This window comes from Panthera onca, chromosome A3, assembly GCF_046562875.1.
Source record: "Panthera onca isolate mPanOnc1 chromosome A3, mPanOnc1 haplotype 2, whole genome shotgun sequence".
NCBI lineage: Eukaryota > Metazoa > Chordata > Mammalia > Carnivora > Felidae > Panthera > Panthera onca.
In genome coordinates this window covers 75,431,723-75,455,550 of record NC_138341.1, presented here as the reverse complement: position 1 = coordinate 75,455,550, position 23,828 = coordinate 75,431,723, and the positions used below count along the sequence as shown (strand labels likewise).

General features: G+C 45.0%; 2 long non-coding RNA genes across 3 annotated transcripts in view; both read right to left on the bottom strand.

The window, feature by feature from the left end:
* Positions 1 to 912: 912 nt before the first annotated feature.
* Positions 913 to 6,687, bottom strand: LOC144615917 (uncharacterized). The gene is made up of 3 exons (XR_013554630.2): positions 3,641 to 6,687; positions 3,203 to 3,259; positions 913 to 1,316 (listed from the first exon to the last, which is right to left on the bottom strand). It is a non-coding gene; the product is annotated as an uncharacterized LOC144615917 (long non-coding RNA).
* A 116-nt stretch (positions 6,688 to 6,803) lies between these two features.
* The window catches only part of LOC144615918 (uncharacterized), a 30,686-nt gene continuing 13,661 nt past the window's right edge, over positions 6,804 to 23,828 (bottom strand). The window contains exons 4-5 of one of the 2 annotated variants that reach the window (XR_013554632.2): positions 22,769 to 22,885; positions 6,804 to 8,049 (exon numbers count right to left, since the gene is read on the bottom strand). This is a non-coding gene — a long non-coding RNA (uncharacterized LOC144615918). Of the gene's footprint in view, positions 8,050 to 13,455; positions 16,446 to 22,768; positions 22,886 to 23,828 lie in introns of those variants that run through there. The other variant, XR_013554631.2, reaches the window with a different exon arrangement.

Genomic DNA, 23,828 nt, shown 5'->3' with positions numbered 1-23,828 from the left:
TCTTTAATTTGGAAAGACAGAGGTCGCTATAAGGCAGCATATAATGGCATTACGGACTTGGCAGCAAGAGAAAATGGAGAACAGGCTAAGCTTTAATCCAGATAGGATTCAAACCTAGCTCCTCACCTGTAAGATGGGGGTAATCCTTCTTACATAATAGGTATGCTGTGAAACAATTTAGCAAAAGTGCACACTTAGCAAAGGCTTTAGTACATCGCAGATCCCAATCATAATCATTTGCTTCTTCTCTTTGTTAGGTTATCAAATTCAAGTTGGTACAGTGGGTCTTTTGGGAGAAAAAGATGTGTCCACTTTAGGCAGTGGGAAGTCAACTTATGAACTTCACTCTTCCCTGATGTGGCCCCGGTGGGAAATACAGTGAGCTCACAGGAGAAGAATTGGGACACATCACGAAAGCCATTCCCTGGATATTCCGGCCCCGCTCTGCCTTTGGAGGGTGTGGAGGAGGCCCCTCGTGGTCCCTGCCCCACACTGTGCCTGGGGTCTCAGCCGTCAGATTCTAGGCTGGACAGAACCCGGGGTGCTGACACTGTGGAGGCCTCTCTTAGGCTCTGACTTTCTTTATCCTACTCTGGCCTGTTAGCAGCCATTTACAGCTAACAGGAGAGAAAGGGTGGCTTCAGAGGTCTCCTCAGGGCTTTGGTGGGGGTGCTTGGAGATGTTTAAAGAGGATGCAGGAAGAACAGACCCCACAGAATCACTTCCCCCTGTCAGGAAGTGGGGTCCTGGTGGACAGTACGGAAGTATGTTGCACCCCTTCCTCTGGGCTCATCCCCAGTTTGCGACTTTCTGGCCCTGGATGGGGTCCTCAGTTCTTGGACCTTTCTCCACTCTGGTCAAGGCTAGGATGCTGCCTCTCACAGAAGAGGCAGCACCCAGTACCCAAGGCGACTGGAACCAACGCTAGGATCCTGCATCTGTGTGGAGGGCAAAGGTCTGGCCACAGCACTGACGAGGTTTACCTGCCCAAACCGAACTGGGTAGAGTTTGTTCAGTATCTCCTTAGCTTTGACAACCCCGCTGAACGTCAAGAACAAGTCAAAAGACCCATGAGGTTTCCAGGAAACTGGTCTTGCTTCTTTGTTTTTGTTTTGTTTTGCTGCCGCAGCAAGAGGTCAAGAACCACAGAGTTTTGTAGACTCGAAGCTCTTTTTCAGCGAGGTTACCTTCAGGTAAATGGTACCTTTTCTTCCAGGAAGCTAGTAAATCAACAGAATGTGTCCCAGAGGCAGGCACATAGGAGTAATGATGTAAAACGTTTAAGCCATTGGCCTGGATCACGCGGCATAAGAAAGCTGAGAGGAGAAGCTTCAACGGGGGTTCGTTTTCTAACCTCCAGTTCGTATTCTGTCTGGCAGTGGTGTGTGTTTTTTTATTTGGAACTTTTTCAAATTGGGTCTCCAAATTTTAGCCCAAGACAGGGCTGTACCAGTCTTGGAGATCAAGCTCACACATGTCAACTCAAAGGCTGCCTGATGTCAAATTCTCTCTGGTTGAGGCTCCTGTGCGGCTCAGTCGGTTGGGCAGCCGACTTCAGCTCAGGTCATGATCCCCAGCTTTGTGGGTTCGAGCCCCGCATCGGGCTCTGTGCTGATAGTTCAGAGCCTGGAGCCTGCTTCAAATTTGGTGTCTCCCTCTCTCTCTGCCCCTCCCTGCTCACGCTCTGTCTCTCTCAAAAATAAATAAACATTTAAAAAAAATTAAAAAAAAATTTCTCTCTGGTTGGCACCTGGGGTCCCCGTCCCTGGCTTCCCACCGCAGCTGTGGTGCCACCGCTCGCCCAAGTTTTCCCGCCACCGTCTCCACTTCTGCTCCTGCTTCCAGACTGCCAAGCATGGCTGGAGCACTGGCCACGGCCGGGCAGGCTGGGCTGCTGCAGAGTCAGGTTTCCGTCTTCAGCTTGGTTCTCAGGGCTGCTCAATGCCCTATTATTCAATCCTGCTTGACTTGCTGTCCCGTTTCCTGCCTGCCTCACATTTCCAAGCCACACCACTCTCGCCATGCCCTCCACCCCCACCCCCTACAGTCAGCACATGATCTCATTGGTTCCCTCCCCAAGAGGCTGCCAAAGCCATCAGCCCCCTTTGCCTTTACCCCAGAATTCTCTGGCCCATCACCCGTTCTTCCTGCTGCTTTCCAAGGTCAATTCCTCCACCCCGTCCACCTCCCTCATGATCACGCTCCATCTGAGTTCCCTCTCTAGTCCCTTTTCCATCTCTGCCTCCTTATGGGTTCCCCACCGACCATTGTCCAGAGGACCATCACCCAGGGAAACTTTTCATGCACCACTGTGATGCTTCCTTTTTTTTTTTTTTTTTTTTTTAAGTTTATTTATTTTGAGATAGAGACAGCACAGATAGGGGAAGGGACAGAGATAGACAGGAGAGAGAGAATTCCAAGCAGGCTCTGCACTGCCAGCAAAGAACCTGATGAGGGGCTTGAACCCATTAAACTGTGAGATCACGATCTGAACCAAAACCAAGAGTCGGATGCTTAACCAACTGAGCCACCCAGGCGCCCCACTGTGACACTCCAAATCCTCTCTTGCTGCCTCTACTTCTCGCTTCCCACTCAAGCTTCCCCTGTACTTAGACTATTCTTCTCAAGATAACCATTGTCTATTTATGGCAGACCCAACCACTTCCCCATCTCCCCTTATGGGGCCTCTTTGAAGCATCAGAAATGTGTTCCAGCTCTTCCTCTCAAAACTGTCCTTCCTTTTCTTCTCAGCTCTTCTCCTGCTCCCCCTGCTCTCCCCTAGCGTCCGTTGCATTGGTGCCTCTCAGTGTGAATGGTCCTCAGAGCACTACCTTTCTCCTATTTTGGTCCCTTTCTCCCTCTACTGCCCCCTGGATATTGTCTCATGAACCTCGCCACCAGAAACTCCAGTTCCACCTATCCTGTCGGAACTGGTGCTTTCTCTCTCCCTCCCCCCAGACCACTTCTCCCTCAGGGTTCCCTGTCTTTCTCATGGCCAGGATCATCTTCCCAGACACACTGAAGATAGCAAACTACTTGCTGGTACTTCCCTTCTGCCCACACAAGTGACTGGTTTCCCCTGGCCTCTGCAGGGTCCCCGGCACCCATTCCCTCTCTCCAGGAAGGCTGCCTGCGCTCGCCAGCCCTCCTCAGCCCTCCTCTTCTCTGACCCGGGTTGTTGAAATAGCTTTGGTCTGCCTACCTTCGCTGTCTTCCATCCTCAGCCTGCTCCTTTATGGCTCTTCGTGGCTCACAGAGTCTGTTACAAATACACAGATGGGGTCACATCACCCTTCCCTTACTTACCTCCATCCTCAAGGCTCCAATTCTTTTAAGGCATGGCTGTGGTTTGCAAAATACAGCATAGCTTCCATAGCTTCCTGATCATGGCTCTCAACATGGCCCCATCTTAACCATAGTTCTACTTCCCACCACCCTTCCCACCCCCACCAACACACACAGACACACACACACACACACACACACACACCCTTACCTCGTTTACCTTTCATTTGGGACCACTCATCGTTCTCCAGATACCACTCTCCCTTTCATACCTCCGTGTTACGCTGGCTCCTTTTACACTTATACTGGTTCCTTACCTTGGAACATCGTTATCCCCTCTTGAAATCCTACTCACCTTTTAAGGCCGGTCTCCTCCATGAAGCTTTCTCTTATTCCTCCGGGCACAGTTCACTGTTTCCACCTCTGCAGTCATGTAGCATTTGTTTGTATCTCTAGTAGACCCCTTCATCCTTGAGAGGGCAGACCACGTCTTCCTGATGCCTGCACGCTGAGAGGCACAGCACCATGGCCGGCACATGGTGAGAACTTATTAGTTGCTGAACGCGTGAGTGAATGAACGACAAAAGTGTTCCACTGTCGTCCAGGAGTCATATGTATAAGCACTTTGGGGGCAGGCTGAGTGGTAGATGACAGGCCTCTCACAATATTTATATCTTAGCTTCATCAGGATCCCAGCTCCGACTCAGCTGAGGCTCCTGTGACCAGCCCTCCAGCTTCACTTCCTCACCACCTTTCCATCTTTCCTTCTGAGACACGGGCCTCTCCTTTGCCCCTTTACCCTGGATAAGTCTCGGACTCTTCCATAAGTCTACCAGAACTTTCTATGTCTTCATAGGGCCACCGTGAAGGTGTCGGCTGGCTAGGACATCAGTCCCCCTACATCTTTGCTCTCTCCTTCCAAGAATTCCCCTCCTGCAAGCCAGATACAGGTTAACTTTGTTTTTTTTTTAAGTTTATTTATTTTGAGAGACAGAGAGAGAGAGAGAAAGAGAAAGCACAAGTTGGGGAGGGGCAACAGAAGGGAAAGAGAGACAATCCCAAGCAGACTCCGCACTGACAGTTCCTAGCTGACAGCTCAACTCCACAACCCGATGTGGGGCTCGAACTCATGAACTGTGAGATCATGACCTGAGCCGAAGTCGGACACTGAACTGACTGAGCCACCCAGGGGCCCCCAGATATGGGTTAATGTTAAAGCTTTTTCTTCCCCCCTCAGGATGGGCTTTGCAGTGCCCATCATTTACACAGTAGTGGAGAGCTAAGTCTCCTTGCTTGACTCCTGCAGTCAAGCCTCTTACGAAATGAAAGGCGTGTCCCCTACTACGGGCGGTGAGACCTGTGAACGGGGTAGGGGAGCCCTGAGAAGCCGGGATCTTTCCTCCTGCTGCTGAGATCCCACAGGCAGCTGCCTCCTCCATCTTCCACTGCAGTAAATTCAGGGAGGTGGGACCACACAGAAGCCCTTCCCCTAAGCCCTGTCCTAGCACACGGCAAGAGAAGGCCGCGCTGGGGCAGGACAGCTTGTAATTCTGGCCAGCCCTGACGGGTGAGTCAGCATTCATGTGGGCAGCCCCCGGCTCCTCTCCCCAGCCTGGAGGGGAAATGCTGAGTCGCACACCTTGTGGGGAGCCACTGAGCCAGAGCCCCCGTCACTCTCTCTCTCTCCACAGCCCAGACAGCTTCTGGGCTTTGCCCATTCTTCTTGGCCTCTGAAGAGGGGGTCCAGCAAGCTCTAGAGCAGCCATGACCTGGGAAGTCATCCCGCTAGTGGTCGGATGAAACACAGGCCTTCCAAGGAAGGGCCAGGGCCAAAGGCGTGTGTCCACTTCCCGTACCTGTGTGGGCCGGAGCACAAGCTGCGGACTCCCTCCCGGGGCATCGGGCAGAAGGGGAGCCAGCAAAGGGCCACAGCCCACCATCCAGGCTTCCGTTCATGAACCTTCTTACAAGCGCACCGCTGGAAGGCCGCCACCTTTGCCAGGGCTTGAAGTGGTTCGCACAGACCGAGGCCAGATAGGTAATAGCTGTTCTCTATTTTCTATGAGAAGATTTATTCAAAAATAAATTTAGCTAAGGGGGAAATGTTAAAAAAAAATAGGAAAGCAGAGGGACAGATTTTCTTGTTGACTGGCTGCCAGGGATTGAAAGGTTGAGGCAGCCAGTCCCCTCGGAGGGGACAGCTGAAACATTTCATGGTGTAAAGTCAGCGAATTTCCACCGGCTCGCCTGCCAGAGACCACAAAATGGTTTCAAACAACGGCTCGCTTCATGATATGTGTGTGTGTGTGTGTGTGTGTGTGTGCGCGCGTCCGTGTGTGTGTTTGAGAAAAAGGCAAGGCAAGGGTGGGGGATGGGTAGAGCTAAAAAGTGTCCTCTCTCGGCCAGCCGAGTGGGCAAGGGGCGTGGTGAGCAGATTAATGAAAATGTTTTGCTGGCATGAGGGGTTTGATTGCCCCGCTGCAAAATTGCTTGCAGATTCAAAAACAGCATGTTTCATTTCAAACTCATTCTCTTGCCATACATTAGCACTTGTCAATGTAACCATTAAGCACAAGCAGTGCAGAAATTTAATTACAAAACCATTTATTTTATTGAAAGAAAAATAAACCCAAGCTACCTCAAATGCATTAGGTAGGTTCAAAACATGTTCAGCTGATAACACCCAAGGGTAGGGAGGCCTGCTGCAGGAATAAATGCGTCTTTCATGTGCGGTGGGGACTCGATATTAGAAACAGCTGCCCATAGGTCCCTCTTTATTTAAGTGCAATTATGAATTAAAAAACAACAGATTTAATGAAGGGACTTTTTATATCTGAAGTTACTCGGCTGTGGTGTTCACTCTCGTCTTCCCATTTTTGCCTCCCCTTTTCAGCGGTTCAATTAAAAATGCTAAATAGGTTGAGCAGAACTTGTTCCTGAACGGGTCACCTTCCCTGCCCCCTCCTGGCTTGTCTTTTGTTCGCCTAATGGTGGGAGAACCAAGGTCTGCGGTGTTAAAGGAAGTCACAAAAATGTGCTAAACACATCAAAAAGTCCCCAGTCTGTGTCTCATTTATGCCTTCTTCCCCTGCCCCCCGTGTGCATCTTCTACATGTTGGAAATCAGGCAGTGCAAGGCTCTCTGGTGAAATAGATTTGGCTGATGTCATGCTGGAGACGGCCTCTCCTTAGCACGACGGAGTTGCCAATAACGCGTCTGTTTTACTATTCTGCTGGAGAGGGAAGAGAAAGAGTTATAACCTTAGTGGTTTGGACTGATTTGTCCATTTAAAGTGCTTTTTCCCCCCCTGTCTGAGATATCAACCCACAATTTCTTACAGACATCTCCTCATGTAGTCCGCTCAGAGGAGGAATCTGGAAAGGAAAGACCTTTTTCTTTCTTCTTTCTTTCTTTCTTTCTTTGTTTCTTTGTTTCTTTCTTTTTCTTTCTTTTTAATTTCCCTAGCAAGAATACGAATCTCTAAAATTTCAGGGAGGCATATTTGTCTGGTGGGAAGTGGGAAGCAGGAGGCAGATTAGGCAGGGAGGGGGGGTGTTCTCCTGGAAACTCCCTTTTAGCTCTTATAACTAAGCTTATGCACAGAAGCAGAGCCTTTGTGGTACTGTCATATTGATGATTTTGCCTGTGTGAGACCTAAGGAGGATGTCCTGGCCTGTTTCACAAAGGCCTCCAGACCTCCATTGTCTCCAAGGGACCATGGCCGATGCTCTGGGGGAGAGGGACCGTGCACATCATTGTCCAACTGCTCTGAGACCAGCCAGGAAGGGACCCTGAGCAGCCACGCTGTCCTGATGGCTTGGAAATTGTACCCGCTCCCTGGCCTGGAGGAGCACATCTGCCTCTGACCCAGATGCTCTGCTCTGTTCTTGACATGTGCTCTCTGTGCCAAAGACCCAGAGAGCCTGAGGCAGGAAAAACACATTCGGAGATCGAGAAACTCACCGCAACAGGTATTAAAGCCTATACTAAAGAGTTAAGATATTAGTTGTTTGGGGAGGAGGAAGGAGGGCAGAAGGGAACAGGATGGGGATGTTGGAGGTGGAGGATGGGTGTTTGCATCCTATTTCAATATTCTGAGAGAATTGAGCCCAGGGTGTCTAAATTGAGCCCTGTAAGCCAAAGCCAAAGAAGCCCCGGAGCAGACTGAGCCTCCATCAGTTATCACAAGCACACCCAGCAGAGAAAACAGCAAAACACTACAAACATTCTCTCTGAGGGGGTCAAGAAGGTGACGCTCCACTCTGACCCGGCCAAGGAGAGATGCTCTTATTCCATCCATGACTGTGTATAAGAAAGGACAAGGGGAGTGACTGGGGGATGGTGGGACGAGGGTTCCAGACTGGCTAATGGCACTGTTACTGAAAGAAATTCCACTTGGGGTGTGAGCTGTAGACTTTCGAAACATCACATCTCACTCAATAAAAGCACATGTTGACATCACGTGCTTCTGCTTATGTCTCTCCCTATCCAGTGCTTCCAACTCTTAGGTGTGCTTTTTCTACGTACGTGATGCTTTCCGGCCTGGGTTTTGGGCAGGAGAGTTTCAAAAATGTATCCTAGGTTTAGAAACCACAGTGGTTTTTAAAATAAAGCAACTCAATGGAATATTCAAGAATTCTCTTATTTGCACTGTCTTCTGGAATAAGATGTAAGCCTCCTAGGGAACAGAATAGGTTTCCTCACCTAAGAGCTGGGTTGGAGAAGCCGATGGAACAAGCAAGGGCTTCCAAATCATCCTGTGGCCTAGAAGCAAGAATTAGGGGAGGTGAAATGAGTTTGCCTTCTGGGGAATGTGGAAATCCCAGCCCTGAAGTGTGCCTACTGGAGTGTGCCCAGAGAACAAGATTACCTTACCCAAAGTATCATTTTCACAGCCGAAGCTACTCTTTCACCCCCAGGGGGCTGCACAACCCACAGCAAGATCATGAGGGGCCCTCCTTGCAGGTAGGCTAGGGGCAACGAGGGCTGCCCCCTTCAAACAGGGCTTTCTCTCTCCTCTTCTGATCCTTCACCCTCCACTCATCTCCTGCTCTGTGATACAGAGTTAATCGCATGACCGTTAACATGTAGTTATAGCTATTTATCCATGGATATTTTCCGAGTATCTACCACACTCTGGGCACTATACTGGGTGCTGGGGATTTAATGAGCTACAAGACAGCCAAGATCCGTGCCATTGTGGTCTATGTCCCAGTGGAGGAGGTAGATATGAATCAGGTGAACAAACAGGTTAAGAGACTACAAATTGGTATTCATGCCTTGTGACAGGTTTTAATAGCGGAGGCACCTGACGTAGGGAAGGGAGTCACACTGGACCTAACGGCCAAGAAGAAGTCAGCCACATGGTGAGCTGGGAGGAAAGTGACAATAGGCAGCACACGGTCCTGATGTCCATAAGAGCTTGGCCTGACGAGGCCCAGCCAGAAGGCCATTGTGACCAGATGTGAAGGTAGGGAGGCTGGGCATGAAGCCATGGGAAGTGGTGTGGATTCAGAGCGTTATCAGTGCAGTGGGAAGCCAGTGAGTGGTTTTAAGCAATGGATTAACCTGCTCCGATTTGTGGTTTTAAAAGATGATTGGCTCCAAGTGTGGAAAATGGATTGAAAGCGAGCAAAAGGAATAATGGGGAGGCCCTTTGGGAGAGTACCATAGGCTAGGTGAGAGAAAATAGAGGCTGGAGCAGAATGATGGCCATGGGTATTCTTCTTCTTTTGTGTAATGGAGGTTGATTTGGCTTCTCAACCAATGGAGGTTGGTTTGGCTTCTCTGAGAGCTCCTGGAGGACAGAGCTTGCTTTAGTCTTCCTACGATGAAGGAGGTGTCCTACTCTTTCCCACCAGTACCATCACATGATGCAACAAACTATTTCTCAGTTTGAGCTTCAAACAGCCTGACATAGACCACTCTCCTGCCCCACCTTGGAGACGCTACCCTCCATTTCCTCCTTCCCCCTCCTCCCAATGGCAGCCCCTTCCCAGAGCCCTTCTGCCTAGAATGTTCTAGTTTTGACAAATTCTGACTATTCCTGCTAACTAAAATGCCTAATTAAGTGCCAACCCTCTGAAGGTCTTCCCTGACTCCCTGGGATAGCAGCAGCCATCTGCACCCCTGTGCTCTCATGGCACTTTGTTCACATCTGGATTTTAGCACCTCATAACACTGTGTTGTAAACCCTCTGCTTGGTGTCTGTCTCCTAACTTGATCCCTAGCTTTGACTCAAGTTATGAACTTATCACAAAATCTCCATTTTTCTATAGAGAGTTGTCAAGACTGAGGACTGAGGTTTTGAACTTCATTGCATATGAAATCATGGTATTACATAGTTAACATTAATAAATCTTAGTATTGTGGATTTCTATTGTACTTTAAAACCTGAGCCTTCTATTATACTTTAAAACCTAATATTTAAAAAGTTTAAATATTAAACAGTCCTGGTTAGGGAGCCACTCCCCTAATGAATGACAGGATGAGTGACCTGGAAGATCCACCAAAAGGAATTACCCAATCTGAAGACAAAAAAGAGAAAAGACTGAAAAAACTGAGTAAGATTTAAGGATGGGTAGGGAATATCCAAAGTTCAGTATGAAGTCAATGGGAGTCTAAGAAGGAGAGGGGAGAGATAATGAGGCAGAAAATATATCTGACAAAATAGTGGATAAGAAATTCCCAAATTTGTTGAAAGATCCAAAGCATAGGGAATCCCAAACAGGATAATTATGAATAAAATCGCATATAGGCATATCGTAATTAAACTGCAGCAAACGAAAAGTAAAGGGGAAATCTTGCAAGTAGGCAAAGAAAAACGACACATTGCATACAAGGGAATAGTGATTTCAAAGGCTGTGGACTTAATGGTGATAGTGGTGGTTGGGGTGGCAAATGGACTTACGCTGTCTCAAGGTTTCTACATTTTATGTAAAGATGTTCAGTACTAACTGTAAGTATACTGTAAAATGAATCTAAGGATTTTTTTGTAATCCTTAGATAAACCATCAAAGAAATAATGCAAAGTTATATATCGAAAAATCTAGGTGCACCTTGGTTGCTCAGTCCATTAAACATCCAACTTCAACTCAGGTCATGATCTAACAGTTCGTGAGTTTGAGCCCTGTGTTGGGCTCCATACTGACGGTGGGGAGCCTGCTTGGGATTCTCACTCTCTCCTCTCTCTCTGCCCCTACCTGCCTCTCACATACATAAACTTAAAAAAAAATCTAATAACTAAGTTAAAACAAAATTATGAAATATAGTCAAATAATCCAACAGAAGGCAGGGAAACAGAAGAATTAAGAATAGAGTGGAGTGGACAACAGAAAAGAAAGAGTAAAATGGTAGACCTGGATACAATCATATCAATAATCACATTAAATATTAATGAACTAAATACCCCAATTAAAAGGCAGAGTTTACTAGATCTTTTTTAAAAAGCAAGACCAAGCTATATTCTGACTAGAAGGGATGGACTTTCTCACCCATATTCACTGAAGCACTATAGCCAAGAAACAGAAACAGCCTAAATGTCCTTCAACAGATAAATGAATAAAGAAAAATGTGGTATAGATAGACAATGGGATATTATTCTGTCATGAAAAGGAAGAAAATTCTGCCATTTGCTAAAACGTGGATGAATCTGGAGGGCATTACAGTAAGTGAAATAAGCCAGACAGAGGAAGACAAATACTGTATGGTATCACTTATATATGGACTCTAAAAAGAAAAAAAAAAGCCAATTTTACAGAAACAGAGAATAGAATGGTTGGAGGGAGCTGGGACCTGGGGGGCAGAGAGGTGGGAAAAAAACAGGATGATGTAGGTCAGGGGTCATAAATTATCAGTTATAAGAATAAGTTCTGAGGCTCTAATGTACAGCAAGGTGACTACAGTTAATAATACAAGATTGTAGACTTGAAAGTTGCTGAGAGGAGATCTTAAGCATTCTTATCACACACACACACACACACACACACACACACACACACAGAGCTAACTTTGTTAACTATGTGAGGTAATGGATTGTTAATTTTCTTGATCTTGGTTAATCGTTCTACAATGTATATGTATATCGTCACATTGCACACTTTAAATATATATACAATTATATTTGTCAATCATTCCTCAATAAAGTTAACGATAAATTTTGAAAAAGAGATAAACTTTTAAGTACAATGGATCGATTAATAAGGAAGACATAATGATTGTTGATGTGTACATGACTAAGAATAGAGCTTCAAGATACATAAAACAAAAATTGACAGAATAGGGGTGTCTGGGTGGCTCAGTTGTTTAAGTGTCTGGCTCTGGATTTCAGCTCAGGTCATGATCTCATGGTTTGTGATATTGAGCCCTGCATCAGGCTCTACACTGACAGTCTGGAGCCTGCTTGGGATTCTCTCTCCCTCTCTCTCTGCTCCTTCTCTGCTCACGTGCTTTCTCTCTCTCAAAATAAATAAGTAAAAAAATTTTAAATTGCCAGAATAAAAAAAGAAATAGAAAAATTTACAATTATAGTAGGATATTTTAACCCTTCCTACAACTGATAGAACCACCAGGAAAAAAATCAGTAAAGTCGCAGAGGCTCTAAACAGCCTTATCAGCCCCTTCACTTAACTGGTATTTATAGAACACTATACCCAACAACTGAAAATATACATTCTTTTCTACTGCACACGTTTACCAAGAGAGACCATAACCTGGGCTATAAAACAAGTCCTAATAAAATAAAAAAGGATCAAAATTATACTAGCATGTATCTTCTAATCACAGGGTAATTAAATTAAATTAGAAATCAATAAAAATAAGGTACCTAGGAAATCCCCAATATTAAATTAAACCCACACTTCTAAACAACCCATGAGTGAAAAAAGAAATCAAAGAGAAACTAGAAAATATATAAAACTTAATGATCATGAAAATACAACAAAATTTGTGGGTTGTGGCTAAAGCAGGGCTTAGTGGGAATTTTATGGCTTTAAATGCTTATATTAGAAAAGAAGAAAGGTCTGAAATCAGTGACTTAAGATTCCACCTCAAACCCAAAGTAAACCAAAGTAGAACAAGTAATATAATAAATATAGTAGAAATGAATGTAATAAGAAACAGGCAAGCAATAAAGAAAACTAGCAAACCCCAGAGTTGTTTCTTTGTGAAGAATAACAGCAAAAAAACCTGATAAACTTTGTTAGAGTGCTCAAGAAAAAATAGAAAACACAAATTACCAATATCAGGAATGAAAGAGGGATTATCAATGCAGATTTTACAGACGTTAAAATAACAAAAAGAGAATACGAGAATGCTGTGAAGACCTTTATACCAATAGTTTCTACAAAATAGATGAAATAGAAAAATCCTTTAAAAATAACAAATCACCAGTATTTACACAAGATGAAACAGAAAACCTGAATTGTAGGCACAGTAATTACGCTGATCAACTATTCAAAGAAGAAATAACACCAAAGTCACACAAACTCTTTCAAAAAAATAGAGGAGGATGGGATACACTTCCCAGTTTGTTTTATGGTGCTGGTAAACTCGAATACCCAAACATGACAAACACATACGAAAAGGAGGCTGGCCAGCATCCCTCACAAACATAGTTGTAAACACTCTCAACAAAATATTAGCAGATCAGACACAATAATATATAAAAAGAATAATACCTCATGACCAATAAGAGTATCCTAGGAATGCAAGGTTGATTTGACAGGAAAAAAAAAATCAATCAATGTAACTCACCAAATTAAAATAATAGAGGAGAAAAAGCATACAGTAATTCTGATAGATGCAGAAAAAACAACCGACAAATACACCTTTATGATAAAAACTCTCAGCAATCTAGGAATAGAAGGGAGCTTCCTCAATCTTAATAATGAAATATTGAACACTTTCTCAGTAGGTTTGGGAACAAGGCGATGATGTCCACTTTCATCACTTCTTCTCCACATTGTACTGACCACTACTCCTAGCCACTGCAATAAGGTAAGAAAAAGAAATAAAGGTTTTAAAGTTCAGAAAGCAGAGTGGAAACTGTCTCTATTTGCAGATGACATGATTTCTTATGCAGAAAGTTCTAAAGAATCTACAAAACCATTGTTGTAATTAATAAGTGAATTTAGCAAAGTCACATGTTACAAAGTTAACATTCAAAAATTATTTTTATTTTTATAGAATTGCAACAACCAATTAGAAAAGGAAATTTTAAGAAGTTCATTTACAAGAGTGACAGAAGATACTGAGGAATACATTTAACAAAAGCTATGCAAGACCTATACACTGAAAACTATACAATATTGCTCAGAGAAATGAAAGACATAAATATACGGAGAAATATACTGTGTTCACGGATTAAAAGAATCTGTGATGTAAAGATGTCAGTTCTCTTCAAATGTATTTATAGATTTTATGCAAAATCCCAGCAGGCTTTTTTTTGGTTGCAATTAATGAACCAATTATAAAATTTATATGGAAATAGAACTGACTTAGGTTGCCTAGATATTTTTCATGAACAAGGTTGGTAGTCTTATACTAACTGGTTTCAAGTCTTGCCATAAAGCTGCTGAAATCAAGGGTACAGTATTGGCCAAAGGGCAGACATATAAATCAACACAACACAATAGAGCCACAAATACACTGCTGGTGATTTTTTACAAAAATGTAATTCAAAGGACAAAGGATGGTCTTTTCAACAAATGGTGCCGCAACAAACACATATCCATATGTCAAAAAGAAAAGGAAAGAGAAAGAAAGAAAAAGGAAAAAAAAAAAAAAAGAAGAACCTCTCTTTACCCTGCACACTATGTAGCATGTTCAAAACTTAAAAATGGATCACAGACCTAAATGTTAAGCCTTAGATTACACAATGTCTAGAAGGAAACACAGGAGAACATTTTTATGACCTTGGCAAAGATTTCTTAGATACAACATCAAAAACACAATCCCTAAATGCAAAAAAAAAAAAAAAAAAAAAAAAAAAGATAAATTGGATTTCATCCAAATTAAGCAGGAAATAAAGTATCTCTTTATTAATAGCTAGCAAATTGAGGCTTGCACCAGGTCACACAGCTAGCAAATGGCAGAGCCTGGAAATGAACTCATGGCAATCTGACTCCAGAATCTACATTTTTATGCATAGTATTCTAAAACAACTCCCTTTACAAGACACAATGCAGGGAGCACAGACTTCTACAGTACAACAACAGTCTGGGCTAATAGGCCAGGACAGCACCCCACAACCTCCCAGTCCCAGTCTGGACCTTGGGGAAGCCTGAGTGTTTGAGCTTTAGCAACACTGAATGAGCTTTCAACAAACTCGGCGATGCTTCATTGCAAAAGAGAAATGTTATGAAGGAGGTTAGAACTGGCCTGTCTTCCCTGAAGATTTGCTAGCTCGATCTTAATGACATATTATTGCTGAAAATAAGGGTCATCCACGTGACCGGTGTCACCCCAGGGCTGTGCTGTATGCTGCAGAGAATTCGGTTAGGCATGAGCCCGCCCCTCGTCGGAGTCTTGTGCAGGGACCGGTGGGCAGGGTGTGCCATTGGCATCCCACAGTGTGAGTCCTTATTTGCTGGACCCACCCCTGCCTCTTTCTTTCCCCGCAGTGCCTAACGCAGGACTAGGAACCCAGCAGATTTCAATAAAACCTCGTTGCTTGAGGGATGGTTTGTGGATGCCATTTTCACATTAGAGATTTATTTGTACTTAGTTCCAAAGTCCAGACTTAGGTCACTCCGTGTTCTATAGAACAGCACATACAAATCCCTTTACCATTCAGACTGGAAATCAGTAGATCTGGGGTAGAGGCCAAGATTCTGCATTTCCAACAGTCTTCTGAGTGATGCTGGTGCTGTCCCCTGGACCCCTCTGTGACTGGTAAGGCCCAGAGAACATGGACTCCAGAAGCAGGTTCTCTCCCTCCCTTTCAATCAAGAGAGTTCAGTGTGAACTATGCCTTAAGATGATTTTCTCCCAGGGAAGAAAAGCTCAACTTGCTCATTGCAATTCTCTTTGTGGGTTCACTTAAAAAAGATGGACTGAGAATATTAGTACAGCTACGAGGCCAGAGGGAGAAGTGTAAGGTCCAGGGCGGGCTCATAGTATGGCGCCCTGCAAACACATTTGGGCACACATATTTAGAGGCTGCTGCCATCTTTGCCTGGTGAAGGGGGGAGAAGCAGCCAGTTGCCCTCTGTCTTCCTGCTGAGTTTGGCTCTGATTCAAACCTGCAAACCCCTTAGAAAAAAAGTAGCAACTATATAGTGAATGCCCCTGAGAGTCTCTTGCAGCCCACTTTCCTTCTACCCATGAGACAGATCAAAGTATACACGGCTTGTCCTTCACACACACTCTCTCTCTCTGAAGAATCCAGTTAATGTAAGTTTTCCATCTTATTATTTATAATAAACAGGCATCTTCGGAAGGTCCTGGCTGGTCCATCTTCTATTTGGTGCAATTAAATTTCATTCCACCTGTACTTTATACTCAACCCAGTGCTGAGAAAACATAGTCTCTGCCTTCAGCACGCTTTCCGTCCTCTTTTTTAAAAAAGCTTATTTATTTTTGAGAGAGAAGAGCGGGAGGATGGGCAGAGGGGTGGGGGGAGAGAATTCCAAGCAGGCTGTGTGCTGTCAGCATGAACCCAACACAACCTGGAGATCATGACCTGAGCCAAAATCAAGAGTCAGGCACTCAGCTGACTGAGCCACCCAGGTGCCCCCAGGCTTTCCATTGTCTTAAAGAAAGAAGGCTCACAGCTAAGTACTAGGAGCACGTAGCAGCTGAATTCTGGGGCATGGTGTACCCGATCTGACTGCTGGGTGAGGAGGCACCAGTCATGGTGGCCTGGCAGAGTTTATGGAAGGCTTCATGGAAAGGGCGGGGCTGGGCTGGAGGGACAGAACATAATGTGAATCCAGAGAGCAGAGACCAAGGCCAGGGAGGAAATCTTGCAGTCTGGACAAACGTGCACATGACCACTCCTGTCGGAGGTCAACTTCCAGCTCCTCTGGGTTTTCAGAGCCGCTCTGGCCGCATGCTCCTTTTACCAGCACCTAACCGAAAGTTCCACAAACATTTCCATCCTGAGCTCAGCCAGGTTGGGATCTTTCATTCTACCGCGGAGAAGAGCCAGAGGCTTTGACCTGAATGCATGAAATGAAGGTGGAAAAACAATGTTTGAATTTTTAATTCAGAAAAAGGAAGCAACCAGCAATAATCTGGAAATTCTTAATCGGGAGGCAACTGGGGACAGCACTGGCGTGACCTGGCAGAGTGGGAAACTGTGGGGTACCTTCTTCTGTCAGATTGCGATTATTGGGAGAAGCAGAGCTGGTGACATAGCATTGCTGTCTTGGATCTGTAAAAATCTGGGTGGCCACCAAGAACGTTGAGTCAGTAAGGTCCCTTTGGAAAGGTGGCTGGGCAACGAGGAAGGTCCTGGGTGTTTACAGAGGCTGCAGAGGGTCAGGGCACAGCATAGGAAAGCTCCCGCTGGGGTGACCAGAGATCCCAGCCACCTGCCGCCTGGGGCTTCTGCCCAAGAGGGCTTTGAGTACCTTGGCTATCCGGCACATTCCGATTTAGGGGAGGAGAGACAGTGACAAGAACAAGATTGCATGTACCTTCCATGAGTCCCATTGCATATGGGATATATTACAACTCCCTTGACAAGGCATTCAAGGTTTAAACTATGGCCCCGACCTATCTGCTCAACCTCGCTGCTCCCCTGCACACACCATGAACACCATGTGCCCCAGCGAGGCCAGTGCTCTCGGTTCTTCACTCTTCCTCCATCCAGGCCCATCCTCTTCCCTTCTCTTCCCTTTCTTGGTCCTATCCATCCCTTAAGAGCCATGAAGCTGGCTGGCTCTACAGGCCCACAATAAGCTCTTCTTTCTCTAGAAAGGGAGACCAAACTGCAGACCACACCAAATTTACCACCAGCAGAACACGGGCAACCGAATGTATTGTTGGGGAAGAAGCTGTTACCAGAAAATTTCTTTTAAAAGTACTGGAGGCACCTGGGTGGCTCAGTCGGTTAAGGGTCCGACTTCGACTCAGGTCATGATGTCACGACCAGTGGGTTTGAACCCTGCATTGGGCTCTGTGCTGACAGCTCAGAGCCTGGAGCCTGCTTCGGATTCTATGTCTCCCTATCTCTCTGCCCCTCTCCCACTCATGATGTGTGTGTGTGTCTCTCTCTCTCTCAAAAGTAAATAAATGTTAAAAAATTTTTAAAAATTAAATAAAAATTCTGTTGTGAAATAATCACAACAGGAAACAGGAATTTTCTTGCATTTCTTTACCCTGATTTTGTTGTTTATACTATTGCTTATGTTTTTTTTTTTTTTTAAATTACCTGGAGAGGACACCCTGTAATCTTTCCAGGGTTTAAGTTCCCTAGCTCTGAACCCAGCCTGTGCTTCTCTGACCACTTCACCCAGCGACAGCCTGTCCTGCATATCGAGGCCCCGAATCTTTCAAATCTTACATATGGTTACAAGGCCATTTCCTGTCTCGCTTCCGCATTAATCAGAATCTCTTCCTGGGGAGGCAATAAGTGTTCTGCATGTTACAGGATGTGAATGAATGGAAAGCTGTTAGGACAGCCCCTGACACATCTTAGATATTAATACTATTATTGTTGTTATTATTTAACTTATTTGCATCACTTCCGAGATTTTTACTTCCTTCAAAGATTAGACATTGCCAACTAATAGGGGCTCAATAGATACTTGTTAAACTTCTTTGTGGTGATATAGTATCTACTAAATTAAACAGTGTTTTCAAGAGCCAGTGCAGCATAGCAGTTATGAGCACAGCCTGTGGAGACATGTGGGTCCAAATTCTGGCACCACCACCTGAGTCCTATTACTTAACCTCAGGGTCTCTGTTTCCCTGCCTGGAGTGCCTACTTTGTAAGTTTGTTATGAGAATCAGTGGGTTAATATTTCAGTACCACCATCACACCATGCCTGAAACATAGTAAGTCCTACATAAGTATCTTACATACAAACATTACCAAAAAGAGTTGGGTAGAAATTTATCTTAGAAAAAAAGTTTTCTAAGCAGTACCAATTATACCAATATTAATTTGAGAGAATGAGTTCCCCCTCTCGGTAATATCATCTGTAGATAAGCAGTTAGTATGCTGATTACATGGAGACTCAACACCTTCAAAGCAGGTGCGACAGGATCTTTCCTTGGTGGACTTGACTAATGATTGAATTTCAGGTATATATCTTTATGATAGTTTTACTCAAACTGTCCTCTCCCTTAGGGTAGTGGATGCTGTGATGTGCTACCCTGACCCCTCCTCAGAGAGTTGGGACTGCTGCCAGCCCAGAAATCTGTCCTCAGCTGGAGAGGGCCATCGGGGACAGCCATAGACAATGACCGGTCCCTGCGCAGAAGTGAGGCCCCCTCCCCTTGCCCCAATTGTTAATAATTCTGAAGGTCACCCCTAGAGCTCCCCCTGGGGCCTGCTGAGGGCTCTGATGACACTGCTTTGTAGTCCAAGTGTTTTCTCAGCCCGAGCCTGCTTTTCCTCCTTCCCTTCCACTTCCACAGATGTGGATCCCGAGAGCACTCCCCGATAAACGTCCTGCACGCTAATCTCTACCTCCAAGTCCATTTCCGGGGATCCCGGCCCGTCTAGGGAGGGGCACATTCATTTATTTTTATTAGTTTTGATACAACCTTTGACTTGCAATTACCTGGACTCCACCTGTAGCTAGTGTGAGTGTATGGTTTGGTTTGTCTGGGACAACCTATTTGTGCCTTTAATTATTAAAAGGTTTAACAATTGATAGCAATCCTTTCGACTTTAAAAATATTTCTGGTGGAACAATAAATTCTACAGCCACCTCATCTGTAAACAACTCTAATGTCCCCAGGACTCACTGCCAGTGTGGAAAAGTGAGGTCATATTAACATAGTCTGGATTCCCCTAGCTTGGAGCGCCTCTTAAGTTTAATTCTGGAACCTCAGCCCCTCCCTCGTCCTCCCCTGCTTCCTCCCCAGAAAATCTGAGTGACGCTGGAGACCACACGTTCTTGACAGATCAAACTACTGCTCAGCTACTGCTCTCGACCCTCTTCTGAGACTGCTGGTCGAACCTCAAGGCTGACAGTCCCCTCCACTCTCCCCGGGAGCAGTGGCTCCAACTGGCACTGCTGCTTTGGGGTATCAGACAGTGTCTGGGTGTTCTATCATTGCCACAAGGCCCAGATGGCCCAAGGAGGCCCCATGGACGCTCATCCCTGACCAGGGTTTGAGTCTCTACTTTGGTTGTAGCTCGATATATATGCCCTCCCATGAAGTGAGTAAAGAAACACATTGCCTTTATCTAGGATACATTTTTTTCTTTGGTTGAACCCCAGAGTAGAAAGGCATGGCCCCCAAATGGGTGTGGCTCATCTCAGATTGTCCACAACCCTTTCCCACTCAGGATCACACACAGGCCCTCGGGTGGCTGGATCAGGTTGGGGTTGAATAACAGCCTCCAACTGTAACTGGAAACCCTCGACCTAGCTAATCCCAGTGGTTCAGGTTCTTTTCCAGAAGTTTCCTCACACTCCATGTAATTGAGTTGACACAAACAGATGCGGAGGAATTGCAACCTAACTCTGCTCAAATCAGGTATGTTTGCTCTGCATGATGACACAAGATCGTAAAAATGACTGTGGGCATTCCAGTCCTACAAAGTGATCTTGATAATCAATGGAAAAACAACAACTGTTCTGTGACCTGTAAGTATTTTTGTCTAAACATTAAAAACGCTCTTATTGTTGGCTATAAATGCACCAGGAAATGAAAAATTAGCAAAATTAATATTTACATATTACACTGTAATTTAAAACATTAAAAACAGTGAGGATTAAAGTGTTTGCTTTCTTTCTAAAAAACTTATCAAAAGTAGTTTTGAGCAGTTCTTGCCTTCTTCCTCTCACTGTATAACTGTGTTTTTTTTTTTAAAAATGTTTTTATTATTTATATTTGAGAGAGAGAGAGAGAGAGAAAGAGACAGAGCATGAGCAAGGGCGGGCATAGAGAGAGGGAGACACAGACTCTGAAGCAGGCTCCAGGCTCTGAGCTGTCAGCACAGAGCCTGACGCAGATCTCGAACTCCCGAACCGTGAGATCATGACCTGAGCTGAAGTCAAAGCTTAACCGACTGAGCCACCCAGGCACCCCACGCTGTGTAACTTGTGATGCTATGCCTCAGTGTGCTGTCGTCCTTCCTACATAGTTTGGATCAGCGTGCAATAGTTTATCCTTCACTCCTGCGGTGCCGTGAAATATCTCAGAGCATTTCTTGAGGAGAAGTTTTTTGCTGGCATCACTTCCTCTGGGACATCTTCATTTTCTTGGAATCTGGCTGCAAATGTCATGGTGGCATCCTCATCTGGGCTAGCAGCTTCACGAGCAACTTAGCACCAACCAGCTCATGTTGAACTCGAGAATGCAGAAACCAGCCTTTACTGGCAGTCAGTGGTTCTTCTTCAGTCTCCTTGTGATTGGCTTTGTTGTTGTTTTTGTTGTTGTTGTTGTTGACGATGCAGCTGACTGCAATGCTTTGGTCTGAATGTTAGCCAGACTAATTAGGACTTTAAAACATTATGGTCTTCAACCCAAAGTAGAAGAAAACATTCCATTTCAACCATAAATGGCTTTATGCTTCCACTACAGTTAAAACTGAAAGATAAAGTGGTTTCTCCTGTTTTGTTTTGTTTTTTAATACTCATTGGACTTGTCCAGTAAGGTTAGCACCGTAGCTTCTAGTAGCCCTCTGTTGCCCATGAGCTTGGCTTTGCTGTTGCCATTTTCCAATCTATTCACATCCAGTTTCACTGCCAGCATTGTCACTCTTTCTTTGCTGTGCTTGTACTTCTGTTAGCTAATCCTCTGTGGATTTTTCACTTTTGTAAAATGTCATGTGGGTTTATCACCGGGAGGCAAGGAGGCAGCACAGCTCCATACTTTGCTGCCTGTGCGTGAACGGAATACCAGAAGCACGGTGATCAATCACAGACAGACTTTGAAAGGAGCGATGCAATTGGTCACTTCACGATTCGCATCTGTTGTTTATGTAGTGATCTGTGGCCTGAAAAGCAGGCAGTGAAATTTGTAGTTTATGTAACTACAGTCCTATACCAAGGCCGCAGAAATTGCAACCATTTTGTTGGGGACAGGTAATACATATTAAATCATGGAAATTGAAACTTGTGTGTGTCAGAAACATGCAGTGCAGGGAGGGACTGTTTTGTGAATATTTGTACCAAATATTTCTTTTTTAATGTTAACTATTTATTTTCGAGAGAGAGGGAGAGAGCACGAGCAGGGGAGAGGCGGAGACGGGGCCGACAGAGGACCCAAAGTAGGCTCCACGCTCACAGCAGAGAGTCTGATGAGGGGCTCAAACTCACAAACCCCCAAGACCCTGACCTGAGCCAAAGTTGGACACTTAACCAACTGAACGACCAGGTCTCCCCCCGCCATTTTAAAAAATGTGTTTATCAAAACATTTCTGAGCGCATTGAGAGTATTGCACTTCACCCACCTTGTGGTGGGATAGTCACGTGTTATTACTTCTGGCCAATGAACTGTGACCAGAAGTTACAGATATCCCTTCCATGCCAAAGCACTCAATTGCCAGTGAGTACTGGCACAGCCCCTGAGAGTATCTGAGCAGGAGCTACCCTGTGAGTCAGTGTCCCTGACCAACTGAGACGAGCAGAGGCCTCTGCTAAGGTGTCACAGACATATAGAATAAGCAATAAGCAAAACTTTGTTTGATGCCGGGGTAGAGAAAGAACCAGGGGCATGTAGCGAAAACAAACATTCAATCTTTATATGGCTAAAAAAATGGTACAAATACAGAAAATAGGTGTACAGTTTAATAAAGCATTAAAAGGTGAGCATGCTTATAACCCCTACCCAAATAAAGACAGAACCAGGTCATAAGTTTGTGCCTGAGCTCCATCCCATCATAGACCCCGCACTGCCCTCTGTCAGTTACTGCCCTGCTGCCTTTTTTAAAAATGCTTATTTGTTTATTTTGAGAGAGAGAGAGAGAGAGGGAGGGAGGGAGAACAAGAGAGAGCAGGGCAGGGGCAGAGAGAGAGGGAGAGAAAGAATCCCAAGCTGCTCTGTGCTATCAGCGCAGAGCCCGACACAGGTCTTGATCTCATGAACCGTGAATTCATGACCTGAACTGAAATCAAGAGCCAGTGGCTTAACTGACTGAGCCACGCAGGCGCCCCTGCCCCGCTGACTTTTATGATGATTTCCTTCCTTTCTTTGCAGCATTATCACCTACTCGGGCTTCCCTCAACATGGAGGCTTAGTTTCACTTTTTCAATATTTTTAAATCTCTGAATATACAGATTTCCCATCCACCCCTTTCCACTTGTGAATTTACTGGCTGCGGACTTTGTTGTCCACGGGTACCTGTGATACTCACGATGCGGCAGATATCTTCATCAACAAGGAGGGATTTCATCCGGACCGATTTTATGCTGCCTCACCCAGAGGATGCATCCAAGTTCAGCTTCATTCTGTCTGCAGGAGGCTTCAGGAGCTGTGTAGGGAAAGAATTTGCAAAAATTCTTCTCAAAATATTTACAGGGGGAGCTGGCAAGGTATTGTGACTGGCGGCTTTTAAATGGCCCTCCTGTAATGAAAACCAGTCTGGTCATGTACCCCGCGGACGATCTCCCGGTAAGGTTCACTGGCCTCCGGGGGGAAATCTGATGGCTGTGAATGCCCAGACCTCGGACTTATTTCAAGTGTACCTATGAGTTTTTACACAGTGTTGCATTGATACTGTTATATTTAATTTCTCAATGCATTCATAATATCTCTGTGTCTCCACTTCAGTACCACAGTCACGAAGCATGAAAATAATACCTTTGTATAGTTTCCAAATAAAGTAAAATTTGAAGGTGAAAAAAAGGGGGAGTCATTTGTAGTTTCCAACAGTGTGGGTTTTGTTTCTTGCATGACCTCTTTCCTCTGACCTTGTAGTTCCTTTAATATCTCTGGTTGGATCTGTCGGCCCAACAAATTTGCGTGGGTTTGATTAATTTTGGCAAGACACCTTCATTGGCAGTGGTGCATTTGTTCACTGAAAAGTACATAATCAGCTACAACATGACTTTTGTGTTATAAACAGTCATTGTTGCTCAATTCCAATATATATCTGGGGTTTCAGAAAGGTGAAAGTCCAATTCAGAACTTCCCTCCTTCTATAATCTGGTTACTTGTGGTACAGTTCACACAGAAAAATCTGCATAAATCCCTTTCTTCCCCCCAGAGCTCAAAGCTCTGGCACATTCAGGTAAGTTACTGAGGTCTGAAATTGGCAAAACTGTCATAAAGATGGCCTCCATCAGCCCTGCCTTCTCTCACTATGCCTTCGACCACAAAGAGTTCACCCCAGGCCCTGTGATTCCTCTGTCTCCCCAACTCTCCACCCCAGCAGTGCCCACCTTCAAGGAACAGGTTCTCATTTTCTCCCCCCC